The 15,936-nt window shown below is 34.0% G+C and overlaps 1 protein-coding gene across 2 annotated transcripts in view; it reads right to left on the bottom strand.

Moving 5' to 3' along the window:
* The window catches only part of Fak (protein tyrosine kinase 2 Fak), a 128,310-nt gene that overhangs the window by 93,263 nt on the left and 19,111 nt on the right, over positions 1–15,936 (bottom strand). Inside the window, exon 3 of one of the 2 annotated variants that reach the window (XM_013326385.1) lies at positions 8,918–8,924. The exons of the other annotated variant lie outside the window; for it this stretch is intronic. The gene's annotated coding sequence lies outside the window, so the exon portion shown is untranslated. The remainder of the gene's footprint in view (positions 1–8,917; positions 8,925–15,936) is intronic. 2 annotated transcript variants of the gene reach the window in all.

Here is a 15,936-nt window from a genome sequence, read left to right as displayed (position 1 = left end):
ATTCACATTATAAAGAATATTTATTTAAAATGGTTTCACGTCATTTAAATTGTTCCAAATACAATTTTTACTAGAATTATAAGCCAATCAAAATAAACACTAATTGATGATCGATATTTACAAATTAGACGTGTAGTAAAAGCCGCGCGCTTTCACTAGTCAATTAACAAGGCCTCGACGTGCATTCAGTATCCTAAATATGCGCAGGCGCAACGGAAGCAGGTGTCACGCGCGCCACCTGTCACGTCGCGAATACCAAAAAGGGCGAGACGCACAATGACCTGTCTGGACACAACTGTTATTGTATCTACCATGTTTATACTTAACGACAAAAATACAAATATATAATAGCAAGACAGCATTTTATAAAGACAAATTTACTTTAAATCTGAAAGTGGTTCTTTAAATGACATAAAAATATTTCAAGTAAAATAAATAATATTTTCCAGACACAACTAGTACTAAAATTGAAAAGTAATCAATATACATATAAGCACCAATTGATAATCGTTATTAACGAAGTACTGGCGTAGTAAAAGTCGCGCGCTATCACTATTCAATTAAGGAGGCATCGACGTACATATAATATCATAAATGACATAAAAAATATTTTAGCTAAAACAGATAACTTCGATAGAATATTTTCACAATGAACTATCCCAAATGTATAGTCAAAATAAAGATTTGTATACATGTAGAATTGCTCTTTGTTATCATAGTATTTTTGTTATGAAATTTTCAAGATGTTCTATAAATAAGGCTTGATTTACACATATCAATTTCACGTGATTACATCTCGCGGACAGGAACGATGATTGCTAACACTTAAACTAGTTATTCCCGTTCGCTCGGCTGCGATTTGCGTACGCAAAGTGAAGCTCAACAATCCGATCGCTGTAACGAAAGTCAATAGTGTACAGTCATATACAATAGTGTTAAGATTTAATAAAAATAAACAAAGTTAGAATCCTTTGGCGCGAATAGCGCGCTTTCATTAACAAGTCAAGTGTCAGATTGATTAGTGAAGGGACATAAAACTTGATATTTTCAAAAAGCTAGTGTTGCGCCGATACACCGACACTGTATCGGTTTTTCTACCTAACAAGAAGAAGCTATAAATAGTATAATGACAGATAAATTATCACAAACAAATATGTTATGACAGTCATAGTATATACACTCTTAAAGCGATCTTAAATTATAGCTATTCATTACCAACATTAAAGAAGTCAACGAAATTTATTTAAAAAAAAAATATTATTAGTACCTTGATATGAAAGAAGTTTATTAAAACCTTCCAAGTTAATCTCAGTACAGACGTAGTAGCTGAAAAGGAGGATAAAAGTATCATGTAGCCTACAAAGTATTATTAAATCTCCATAGGAAACATATCAAAAATATAAACCTCAAAGTAGAAAGACTTTTTATTAAGGAATTATTACCGCTATACAAACGACATCTTTATCTAAATTGGAATCAGAAAAAAATATAAGGTAACATTTTAATTATTTATGTACGCAAGTGTACATAGCATCGTACAACTGCCTCTTAATGCCTGACCCTAATCTCTAGCTTAGTGGGTAGCAATAGCGAACATTTGACCCCATCGGTTACATGCTCGTAATACGATATTACGTAATATATGGAAATGGGATTTTGCGAAAACAAATTGCACGTTGCTATTGCATTGATCATAAAAGAAGAAACTAACATAAATACTGACAGTCATTTTTAAAATATCAGACTTTATATGGAGAACAGAAGATAGTATAAACACACACACGCACAACTCGCCGAACCCAGAGGGGTAGACAGAGGCTACCGCACTCTACTTTTCGCCAATTCGGGAATTCACACATATATATATATATATATATGCAGCTTGCCTCATGATTTTCTACTTAATCGTATAAACCTGACCCATTTTTCTCTCCCTTTCTCAAACATGAGTAGAAAGAAATTAAAAAGATAGTAGTTATAAAACTTTCGCATTGAAATCATAAGACAAAAGTCCTAATAAAAATTACTCTACTTCACTCTTACACTTTTTAAGCTTCAGTCAATTGTGAAACAATAAAATTAATTAAAAATAAGTACTTAATACTAAAAATTTGAAATGAAAATTGTTAGAGAAACTTAATTGCAAAATCTTAAGATATGCGAAACTATTAACGTCATTAGGAACAAGAAAGCGTCGCGTCGTAGCAAAGCTCAACAAATTCATTTCGTCGAGGCGAGGAGCGCGACTGAACTAAAACGTCGAGCAACTTGCAGAGCTATACTATACATTGACGTATACCTAACCGCAGGGGGATTTAAACCTGCAACCGGAATCAGCCTGATTTACGGTAACGCCTCGCGAATTATATTTTCCGTTTAAAACTACGAAAAGCGAGTTCCTTTTGTTATTTATGTTGTTCCGCGTTGCGGGATATGTAGTTTAAAGAATTCTAACTACGAAATAATTACGAAACATAGTTTTAAACTTTAACTAATAGGTATATTTCATGATTTACTTAAATTCAAATGAATTTTATGCCAAAAATTAAGGAAAACCGCAAAATTTCCAAGTAACAAAGTATCAATTGAGTTCAGTACACTCGGATAAAAATAACCTCGTACACGTGTTACAAACCTAAGCTGACCTTCGCCTTTAATAAACGTTACCAAATTGGAAATAACTAGGCAGAAAATAAACTTTAACAGACTGAATTTCACGGACTACTGAAACATTCGAGACATCTACCGAATTACAAAAACGAAAGTTCTTTGAAAATCTTCCTAATATTATAAATGCGAATATATAGATGGATGGATGGATGTTTGTTTGAACGTATCTCCAGAACGTCTGAACGGATCTCGATGTAATTCGGCACACATATAGAGCATAGTCCGGAAGAACACATAGTCTACTAATTATGTTTAATTTCACGCGGGCGAGCGCTAGTATAATATAAAAATTAAGCTATTACTTTACAAGCTGTATCATACTTAATCTATTTATTGTTATATTAACCCTCAAGAGTATAGAAAATCCTGTACTGAATGTCCACGTGACTTTAAATTCATAGCCAATTAACCGAACTAATTAACGGTTGGTAAAGTCCTACCGTCCATTAATTCCCTACCAAGATGCAAACAGCCGTCGTCTCGTCTATCAGATGTGAGTTGAGTGAACTTCAGGCTATAAAACTGTTAAAACCCTTTTCCACTGGCACGGCCAGCTATGCTACCCTGACCGCGCGCGTAATAAGCACCATAGCCTTCATTCACTGCCTTAGAGTTACAGAAAAATTGCCCTGCATATCACAAATAATTTAAGTACCGCTCCTTCATAGAAATAATCAAAACGGGTGTCGATAGCATCTGCATCTTTAACTATTGTATTGTTTGGGCTTTTGTTACAACATTTTCGAACCATAATCTTTTCAAGGTAATTTAAAGATGGAATACCGCCAACAAACCTCACTGTACTTAGCCTTTTCACTGACGCGTCTGTGACTAATATTGTAGGGACTAAATCAGCCGCAGTGGCGCTCCTAACGGCTCAGTGGAAATATGTTTTTAGTGGTCGCCCCCCGGAATTAGACTGGCATGACGCTATTGTCTATGTTTATCGTGTCTACGCTGCGCCGCACAGAGTGTTTACCAGAGAGATCGTTAACAGCTGTTGCACAATAACACTACACACATCGGGTATTTTTATGAGAGTTAACAAAGGGCTTACATTTGCTGTAAGGTAAACTTGGAAATGCTATTATAAAAATTTAACATTTAACATCTAAAAAGAAAAGGTTGGAGCTTGGTTTTATGTTTATACGAAGTGTGAATAATACTAAATACAAGTTTGTCTATTTCCTTTATTTTATCAGCTGAAAAATATGAGTAGAAGTGAAAACCTCTAATCAAAGAGCTTTATTATAACTTCTATAAAATTCCCAGTAACTTATCAATAAATTAGCTGTCGCCCTAGACACCGTCCGCGAGGATTTACAAAAAAAAACATTAGTAGCCTTTGAGTTGTTTCAGACAATTTTCTATATGTATGCCAAACTTCATCGAGATCCTTTAAACAAACATCCATCCATCCAAACATTTACATTTATAATATTAGTAAGAGAGTAAGAAGTAAGATAATACATAATGGTGTCCAATTCATTTCTATTAAAATAAAATTAATACTCCAAAAATAGCAGTCCATTATTACAAATAATTTGTCAAAAAGAGATGTTGCTAGTAAGAAAAACCTTAAAAACCTTTTATACAAACTGTAAGCTTCATAACATAAAAGCGAAGGGAGTGACAAAAGACGATCCAACATCGCAAAAAAACTCATCGGAACGTGATGGAAGTTCTTAAGCGAGAATCGATGTTATGATTACAACGGATGACATCGCAGGCTGGGGAAGCGACCTACAACTTTTAACCCCTTGTCTTAACTTCCGATCGTATTACATACATTTAAAGGCAGCAACACATTGAAGGTATAAATCAGTGGTTCCCAAACTTACTTTGTCTACTGCCCACTCTGAGAATAAATATTTTTTTAGCGCCCCCATATTTTCACATATTTAAAAACCACTATAACTTCAAATTAAATTAATTATTGTGACCTATATATATGTATATTAACGGAGAATTCTAAACGAAACTTTTACTATAACCCGCGACTTGACACCTGCAGCGCCCACAAGGGGGCGTTATCTCCCAATTTGGGAAAGACTGGTATAAACAAATCAATAAATAGTTGTAATTGTAACAACAAAAAAATAAATTCGAATGCATTCTAAATAAAAAAAAACTTAAATGAACAATCCTTCTAGTTATCAATACCTAATAATTAAATGCTCTATCAAGTTGCCTTTAACAAGTTAAGATTTATTTAGCTTGAACTCTACCAATATAGTTTGAACGCTTGCATTAGTTCACAACTGAAGTAATTCTTACCTACTTTTTCTACTTTTAGGCATTTATTAATTACAATCCTTTGGCGCGAATAGCGCGCTTACATTGCCAAGTCAAGTGTGATAATGATTAGTGAGGTGACATATATGTCGACATTTTAGTAAAGCTAGTGTTGTGCCAGTACACCGGAACAGTGTCGGATTTTCTTCCTAACATTACAAAGACTACGGCGCGCAGTTGCAACCTTATGATTGGCATCATGCGATTACGTATCGGAACCTCAGGGAGTCTATCGATAATATAATATACATCGGGACGGGAAGCCAACGAACAATGGCCTCGGTCAATAATGGAAGTGCGCTTGATACTATCATTATTGTCCCCTGTTTTATTGACGCAGTGGACTGACAATTACTCGGATGACAAGACGGTAATGAGATGTATACTTGTAATCCATAACATCGATAGTGTCAACAAATTGTAGACGAGCTTAACCTGTACTTCAAAGAAGTCTTACGAAGTTTGTCTTGTCGATTATGATAAACCTTCTATCATCTATATGTCTTCTGTCGCAAGAAATTAATGCAACCGAGAATCTGATAGTAAGATATACCTAATGTTTGGAAAATGAATAGCAGTAACGACACAGAAAGATGTCAAACTCATTCAGTTCATAGAAGCATCAATAAAAGTAGGAGAAACGAAAGAAATGTGCTTATAATATACTAAATGTAAATCCATAGTCCCTGCCTACATTCAGGATAAGCGTGAGCGTTTGTTTATTTATAAATTACAACTGTACCCCAGCATGTTTTGACATGAAAACTTTGCTGGGAGCTAATCTTTAGCGTGAACACTGGAATAATGCTAATTCAAGCTATTTCCCAAGCGAAATGTGTCATGGCACTTATCCTAGTTTTTAATGAGTATCTTTTTCATCTTTCCCGTTTAAAGCGATACTATTTTGAATAGTAAATTGAATTGAATAGTTTTTTATGGTTGTCAGGACTATATTTCCCACTTGTAACAGCAAACAGTATGACATCGTATTTTGGAAAAGAAATCACAATTAAAAACCTATAAAGTTAGCAATACAAGAAACAAAGATTGAAGATACAACGGAATTAAAAGAAAACAACTTTGTCTTAATTAAGTTTTGTTAATTCCGCGCGGACGGAGTCGCGGTCAACATCTAGTAGAGCTATAAATATAACAAACAAAGGTGCGTCAGTACATTATTTTCCAGTACGCATGTAAAATAGCTATTTATTAATAGCAGACACGCCATCCAATAAATCGCAGTTGTCAACTCAATACTAACCGACTGCTATAGTCGCGTGTTTCGATGAATAAAATTATGAAAACATAACTAAAACATTAACATATAAAATTAACATAATTACGTTCATACTATCGTTAAACACGGTGTCAAATTTAAATTAAAGTATAGCACGTAGATTTGTTACATAACAAAAAACTTCGTTACATCTGGTATTTAGAAAAATTCTTACATTTTAAAGGAGTTTGTTAATCACATCATTAGCAACACAATTTATTTATTTTTAATTTCATAAATCGAAGTCTTAAGATCTATAGTAAAGCTGTCGACCGCGACTTCGTCCGCGTAGATTTTAAATAGAAATTTAATTAGTAGCCTACATGTTCTTCCACATTATGTTCTACGTCTATGCCAAATTTCATCGAGATCCATTCAGCCGTTCTGAAGATACCGTCAAACAAACATCCATCCATCTAAACATTCGCATTTATAATATTAGTATAATAAGATTAAGACAGATCATCAGTGATTAATGAATAATTTCTGGTGATTCGTAAGGTCGCCTTTTGTGCTCAAAAAATAAAAGCTATTAATATAGAACGGAACTAAAGCATAAAATGTGTCGGCGATACGGCACGTTTATCCCGAAAAATATGGGCACAAGCCAGAGGCTGCGTCGCTTGATATCAAACTAACCGCCTGCGGTGTATGTTCAAAATATCAAAATAATAATACTATGGTGTGTATATCTTCTTCTTATATCTATAAAATATCTGTATGTTTATTGCATGCATAAACCCCTGGACAAATTTTGATTGAACTTTATTAAAAATTTTGAGGATGGCGTAGAGTGTTTTTGGTCATAAGAAAATTTAGACATGAATATATTTAAAAAAAAATACTTAAGTAACACTATGTTTTTTTTTCGAATTATGTAAACCCAAGGTAAGGAAGCAATCTATGTTAAAATATAATTTTAGTTTCTTTACTGTTATATAATACCTTCGGTTTCTGACACCAAATTCTCTGTATAAAACATATCGTCATCCCTGTCATCTTTGACAACACAGAGATTTTAAACGGAATTTTGGATTCGGAAACCCATGGTTAGTCTATTTTATAACAAGAGGGGCTTATTGTGCTCATATACTCTCGTCGTACATCGTATTTGTCGACGGGGAGATGTAATGTAAACGTTATAAAGTTAATCAACTGTATATTCGTCGCATTCGCTCTTATCCGACCGCCTGCATCCGTCTCTTTTTATCTCATTCCCGGAAATTAAGCAATATCTACCATGGACAATGGAACTGCATTAAATGTTTCACTGGAAAATATTAACGAAATGACTGATGATGATGATTACGTGTTCTTTACAACTTGGCGAGGTTATAATCAAGAGGTTTCACTATCAATATGCCTTCACTGAAACATATTTATTTGTTATACTAGCTATTACCCGTGGCTCCGTCCGTGCGAAATAAAAAAAACTAAGTAGGCTCTGTGTTCTTCCAGGTTATGTTATACAACTATATATGCCAAATTTCAGAAAAATCCTTTCATCTAAACATTTGTATTTATAATATTAGTAAGAAGTTCAAATCTCTATCTCAGATTAAGATTTTAAGAAACAAAATACAACTAATATCTTATTATAAAATCCTACCTAATGCTACTAATTGTCTAATAAAAGTGTAAACAATAATGACCCCTATGTTCTAATAATAGATCATACCCATTAAATAGAATGTAAATCGAGTCCAATTTAGAAATACAAGTGAGTCTGATCTGACATGGAACATAATTAGACATAACAGAACATAATTGGCAGCAATCTAAACATGAAACATTATATTCGTAACGGTGAAAATAGTACGATATGAAGGTCAATGACCTAGCATTGTAATATTGATAAAACTAGATTATATGCAATTATCGCTTGACTATCGCCTTTCTTTAAACCATTATCTTTTCTCTATCTATTTATTACTCAATAATTTTTGACATTATTAGTTAGAATCCTTTAGCGCGAATGACGTGCTTTCGTTACCAAGTCACGTGTCAGAATGATTAGTGAGGGGACATTAACGTTGACATTAGTAAGGCTAGTGTTAGCCAGTACAACGGCACAGTGTCGGGTTTTCTTCCTAACACTTATAAAAGGAAAAATATAACTCCCTATATTACTTGATACTTTCAAAGCAGTGTATTGATTTAAGAATATTTAAACAATGCTATAAACATTTCCAAAGAATACACTAAAGTAAGTGTATAGTAGAGTATAGGATTAAGATTACTTAATCCAACTATTTTATGTCTATGATACCAATGAACAATGTAGACATTTAAAAACATAATATCTTTGGAACCAAGACAATACTAATATGGTGATGCTCATACTTATGATTAACCGTGAGTTTCTGAGACCAAATACTCGTTTAAAACTTGTCACTGTATCATTTTGCCAAAAATAATGACAGGGATGACGAATGTTCTATATCGAGATTTTAGTCTCAGAATACCATGGTAATTTAACAGTGGTAGAGCCCGCTTTAACATCTTCGCACGAATCGGCCCGGCTCGCCCGGTGAAATACCAGGACCACACAGAAGACAGGCGTGAATTGGAAGCAATTCCGCGTATCGTCTGATGAGAGATGATGTGTCCCGGAGGCCTAATTTAGTCCTCTTTCCCTTCCCACCCTTTTTCTTATAAGGGAAGGATGGGAAGTGGAAGTGGACTTTCCGGATGAGAGGATGCAGGGATAGGGAAAATATTTTCTTTCTGTGCATCCTCTCCTCGGTCGATTTGAGGTAGGCAACGCATATGCAATTGCGTATATTTATGAGCAACGGGTACTTCGCTATTTCAGCGATTTCAGGTGACCGCTCGCTCGTTTGCTACGTTATGATATAAAAAAGAGATTTTATTTTTACGAACAATGCAAACTGTGAGTTAACAAATAAATGAAGCGTTGCACGCATATTTTATATAAACTAAATTAAGGTTAGCGTACGTTGGTTACTAGATATTCCACAAAATAGAACATTTCCGTCTCTTGTACATCAGCTCGAGTTAAGGAACAAAAGCGGGCAATTCGCTGATAATTTCAGTCTGAATACCTCAGCCGTCGCTACCAGACGACAAAGTGAACACGATCGACGGGAATTAATTTCTCTTCAAACTACAGCCCTATTTAAGTTTTCTATTCTACTTGCTCTTGCTGCCACGTACAGTTATTTGGTTACATTAAAAGTAACTTAGTGAAGATTTTTCGCACTATACTACTTTTAATTAATGACATAAACATTGGTGACCACTTAATAACCATTTAGTCCTAGTTAAATTAAAGTTTTTAATTCTTAATGTGCTGAGGCAGAAGAATAATTCTTATAAGTATTTTAAAGTCCGGCTCTGAATGGATTAATCTTACTAATATTATAAATGCTAATATTTAGATAGATGGATGGATGGATGTCTGTTTACAGGTATCTCCGCAACGGCTCAACGGATCTGACTGAAATTTGGCATAGATGTAGTACATAGTCTGCAAAAACGAACAGGCTGCTTATCAAGTGTTTTAATTCCTCACGAACAGAGTCGCGAGCGACAGCTAGTTGGTGATAATTTTACATCAATGTCTTATATTATAGTAAGAAGTAAGCAAAAGTTTCCAGTCTGTAGTGAATTGAACCACATAATTGCAGTTGAGAGCTTCAAGAATAAGTCAGGAGTCGGCCATTATCTAAAATTACATTGTCCTCAACTGCAAAGAACATAAAATCCGAAAAGGATTTTACAATTTAAATTGCATTCCGTTTGAATGATTCTAGAGACATGTTTTAGAATTGTTTTGAAAATTCAGTTGATTACCAACCAAAGCTTGCCTCTAGCCTCTTTGGAATAGATTAAATACTCCTAAATATGATTAATACATAGAATACTAATATTATAAAAGCGAATGTTAAGATAAATGGATGGATGTAACAAACATCCATCCGTCCATCCATATATCTAACCGACTCAACGGACCTCAATGAAATTTGACACATATAGAACATAGTCTGGAAGAAAACATAGGCTAATAATTGAATATTTCTAATTACGCGCGGACGTAGTCGCGGGCGACACCTAGTTTGAATAATAAAACAGTTGGGCTTTTCCTCTTGATTATGTTAGATCTTCAACCATTTTAAAGTATACTAACATTAAAATTAGAAGCGAGATCGGCATTTGTTATCGGATGTCACGCAAACAGATAAGATCATTCATTCACTCCTGATTGTCATTAATCATTCATTAGGTCACGTTCAATATCATTCGATTTGGGAACGGTGAGATTCCGTCACGTCAACGGATGTCTTAAAGAGCCGTTAGTAGGGAACGTACAGTTATTCATTTTGTCGAAATATGGACAAAGTTCATCGTTCTCGGCTCTGTTTAGTAAACAATTCGAATACAAACAACCAATAGCGTAGCCTAAGTTTACCGTTACTACTAATAGTTATAAAGAATTATTAAATATTAACCCTTCATCACATCTTTATAGGTCTCATCAAGGATAAAGTTTTAGCAAGACAAGAAGTTCGTTTAAATAACAAAGATTTCTATGGACAAAAATCAATTGCAAATAACGCCTAAATTTAGTATTGCCCAAAAATTTCAATGCAAAAATATATTCAGGTTATTACGCATTAAACAAATAACGCTAATGTTTGAATCCACAATTTATAATACAAATAAATTTATCTACAAAACAGCGTTGCAGTACTGGATCGATACACATACGGTGCAGTACCGCAGCCAATTGCTCCACATCAGTACGTCAAGGCACGTACAATCCTTCAGCCAACGGGGGGCCCCCTCAACTCAAATATATCGCGTACAAACTTTAACTCTGACAATGGAACTGAGAAATGCGACCAGTTTTAGTAAACAGTGCAAAGGAAACTTTCAATAGTAGTTTATTAATCAATTTGCTTACATACATTTCATTTTAATGTAAAACGAAGTACAAAAATTACAGAATTTTTTTTTAAAAAAAACTTCTTTATCGTCATCATAAAGGAAATAAAATATATCATACAGAAAAAAATATGTTAACAATAATACAGTACAATAAATGAGACAGAGTAGGAAAACCCAAAAAGAAATCGAAAAAATCAATTGAGAGTCAAAATCACAGTATAAGTACCAGCTAACCTACAAAATCTCGCGGCCCGTCGCTCAGCCACGTCCGCGAAATAATACCAGCACCACCCATCCTGATGAAGGGCCCCCGATGGGCTCGAAACTAGTCGGTGCAGCCACCGGACGAATATACGTGAGTGTTTAGCCGTGTTTATATATCAGTTTAGTATAATGTCTCACGAAATTTTGAATAATCTAACAATCTCAGATAATTTTTCGGCCTAAAAATAAAACTATGAGAAGTACATAAAGTAACTTTTAACGTATTATAAATAAACCACCATAATTTATGACGAATTTCATATTACGTAAAATATATATAAATATGTTGGAAGCATTAATTTAAAGCGTCAAATTTCAATAAATCAAATATAATAGCGTAAAGTCCATCATTGCGCAAACTGCAACTAATCTGAGTTAATACGAAGACTGGATCACCTTAGGCTTTATCGACTGACAGGGAACAAATTAAACATACAACTCGTAGGCGCGATTTGGTAATAAATTATTGCAATATTGTAAATATATTCGATTTAAAGTCTACAAGAGTCTATTACCCCAAGTTTCGGCGTCTAACTGAAGAGAAATGTAGGTCTCTGTAGCTAATTCATAAAGAATAGAAGATTGTATTTCAGTTTCAGTAAAATAGATATCTTCTTCTTTTATATATAAAAGAAAGTCTTGTTAGTTACACTATTTATAACTCAAGAATGGCTTTACCGATATGCCTGAAAATTGGTAAGGAGGTAGCTTAGAGCCAGCAGACGGACATAGGATACTATTTATTCATTTCTTTTATTATTATTTTTTCGAATTTATGCCTTGAAGAGATGCTTTTTATTTAACTTACTAATATTATAAATGCGAATGTTAAGATGGATGTGATTTTAACGGATGCATGGGTGGGCTGGTTACACTAATTAAGTTTTTTTTATATATCCACGCGGATGGAGACGCGGGAGATAGGTAGTTACTGTTAAATTACATACAAAATTAAAGTACGTTCCCATATGGCATATATTTGGCAAAGAAAACCTTTCAGACAGTGATGCAATTGTTTCAACAAATCCTTGGCTACGTTACAACACAGCGGTCAATCCAATTTCTTAACTCAATACATATCGTGCACATAGCTAAGGGTATGAGGAAACAAAACGTCAAAAATATAAACAAGTAAACAATACCTAATAGATATAATTTGCTATCGAAGAAGTATTTTAAAATTGCTTTCGGTGAATAACGCTGGCCCAGTACGGATTGGTTGACTTCACAACTTCAAAGATATGCTTTGAATTCCTTCTTAGATATGTGCAGCTTGCATCACGATGTTTTCCTTCACCGTAAGAACGTCGGATAAATGTATATATGTAAATCGGAAATCGAAAAACACAGGGCGAGACTCGAACCCAGGACCTGCAGATTGCAAGTCAAGTGCTTGACCCCTGAGCCACCGACGCTCTTACATAATTTATAACGATATTATTTAAGCAGTTGCTTACTGTAGATTTTTTATACTAAGTGATATATTCTATAAAAATCGTGAAAGCCAAATTAAGTTAATAAGCTTAAGGAACGCGACAGAATAATTATTAAATTGCAAAGTACGGCCTTCGGGAGGACTCTCATTAAGTCTATCGCAAGGAAGAGCTATAAGAATGTCTTTTGTAAAATAATTTGTAAGTTATTTAAGATAATAATTGGAACGTTTTTGTTCTATTGGATTTTAATTATTAATCTTACTATAATATAAATTAAACTGGATGTTTGGATAGATGTCTGTAGGAAGATATCTCCAGAAAGGCTCAACGGATCTAACTTAACATTGTGGAAATATTTTCATCTTTAAAAACAAATGTTTTTGTAATATTAATTGCATTACATTTTAAAGATTACCTTTGACATGCCAGCTTGCTTGGTTACTAACTATGATGAAGTAAGTAAACGTGACACAATTTAAATTAAATTTATACGTATATTTATTTCTAAATTCCATACGCCATTATCACAGTTTGCAGGAAGAGCGGTCGCAATATGCTTTATCAATACGTGGTCATTACGTATTATAACACATACTATCCTTAAACATATATATACGCAATAGTAGACAATTGCTTCACAATGAATATGGTGTTAACATATTTAAATCTACACTAAGGGAACAACTAACGCTAACAATTGACGCAGGAAAGATTGCTACTCCAACTGTACAGTTTAGATTTTGCCTACATACGTAATTTTAACTGTATAGTCCAACTCTTCAGTTAAAACTAAACGTCTGTAGTAGGCTTAATAAATACTAGCTGTCGAACGCAACTCCATCCGTGTGGAATTAAAAAAAAACTTAATAAGTAACCTATGTGTTTTTTCCAGACTATGTTCTACATCTATGCCAAATTTTAACGAGATCCATGCTGCCGTTCTGGAGATACCTTCAAACAAACATCCATCCATCCATGTAAACATTCGCAGTTATACTAATATTGTTTACATAGTAGATACTGGTATGTTAGTCTATTTGTAACATATTTCCGGAAGCTGTAGAATATAAAAAGGTACAACATATAAATATTAATTGCTTCATGTATATTTAAGCAGCCGACATGCCGCGCAAAATGTAAATCGCCCTTATGAAAGCAGCACCGCACGCCGCAAAACGTTCAAGAAAAACATCTTTCCTTGATTTGTACTTCACTCTTTCATTTGTTTTACATATTATTTATGACTATAATTATTAAAACTAAATCTTGAAATACAGAGTTATTTATAGATGTACTAGCTATCGCCCGCAACTACGTCCGCGCGGTATTAAAAAAACTTAATTAGTAGCCTGTATTCTTCCAGACTATGCTCTATATGTATGCCAAATTTCAGCAAGATCGATACATCCCTTCTCGAGATACCTTCAAACAAACATCCATCCAAACATTCGCATTTATAATATTAGTAACAAATAAGATTTGTAGTAGTGGCTTTGAATATAACTCCGAATCCCACTGCATAAATACACATATAGAAAGATTAGCTCTGATAGATAAATTACAGCAAGAAATTCTTCAAACTGTTTGTCTTTACCAAACATTGGTATGACAATTCTACATGATCCGAGTTGAACGCGACAAATCCAATATAAAATCTTGGTCGCAATGCAATATAAAACATTCAATCCTCCGTGTAGGCAATGCATTTCTCCAAGCCCCGGGCAATCTGTAAATTGTTCGCCAAATGTGTCCCGAGCAGACTTGCACTGACCATTTGAACAACTTGACTTAGTGGATTGCTTTTGTATTTAATATTGAATGTACTTTAAAACAACAATTTGCTTAGACCAGTAAAGAAACTGTCTACTTCGTGTGTAGGTTTTCGTGTTATAGAGAAGATTAAGTAGGAACTGTTTGGGTAACAGAAAATGATATATATTATCTCCAGGACCTCATCGACTTGTGAAATCCATAAATAAATTCTTCGGTTTGATAAAGATAAAAGAATTTTGATGTCTGTAATTTGGTTAATATATATATATATATATATATTATCAAACCGAAGAATTTATTTATGGATTTCACAAGTCGATGAGGTCCTGGAGATAATTTATTTTATAGTGTTTAAAGCAGCGCTTTACCAGCCAATTCCAAATTAATTTTGTCCACGGGTATGTAAAACCTAACTCATATTTACCATAAGAAAGCTGCTTAATACTGCTAAATTAATGTATTATACATTTGCCTTATACCAAACCAGATTGACACATTAAAGAAAAAACTTCAACGCTTTAAAATCCAAAGAACTTTTAATATTTTATATGTTAAATGCAGTAATTCTAAATGGAATCTTAACAGTAGCAATTACTTGTTTAAAGTGTACGACCGCTTGTCGCCTATTAAGTTATTTCTCTAGGCAGGTTGAATATTACCTAGCGTCATTTCCGCACAAAGCCATTCTTGGTAGTTCCACTTTTGTACACATTTCTAGTGAGTTAATGAGAACCGCGGGCAGTTCTTTGCTATTTAATTGTACTGTTGCAAATTCCCTTTGACTAATTTCTTCCATTATAAAACTTACAGCTTTATTAAATTCTTTCTTTCAAGTTTAGGTTACTTCACTAATGTAGCCTGAGATAATCTGGTATGGCGATTTATAATAAGGGAAAGGACACACGTATGTCCCACCAATACGTGGGCAAATGACCCAAGACGCAATATTTTAGGAACATATAATAAAATTCATTACAGAGTACAAAAAAGTGTGAAGTAGGCATATACAAGAGCAAACACAAATATACTTTAGCTACAGAATGGCCCCGATAATCACAAAGTCAAAATTTGCAAATTTAGATAGCACTTCTATGACATCATTAAATATTTCATTAGAAAAATGTCAAGTCGATATAAGGGTTCTCCATCCGTGACATCGTCAAAGCTCTCAGATAGAAGGATAATAACATGAGTAGGATTATTGGAACAATGCATATCACCCGAAGCCAAATATTTCTTATTCGACCGTTAGATATTCCACTCGAATGTTGTTACCATAAAGTATTTGTACACTAAATGTCGCCCACGACT

This window comes from Papilio xuthus, unplaced genomic scaffold (assembly GCF_000836235.2).
Source record: "Papilio xuthus unplaced genomic scaffold, Pxut_1.1 DF829758.1, whole genome shotgun sequence".
Taxonomy (NCBI): Eukaryota; Metazoa; Arthropoda; class Insecta; order Lepidoptera; family Papilionidae; genus Papilio; species Papilio xuthus.
This window is presented reverse-complemented; position numbering and strand designations above follow the sequence as displayed.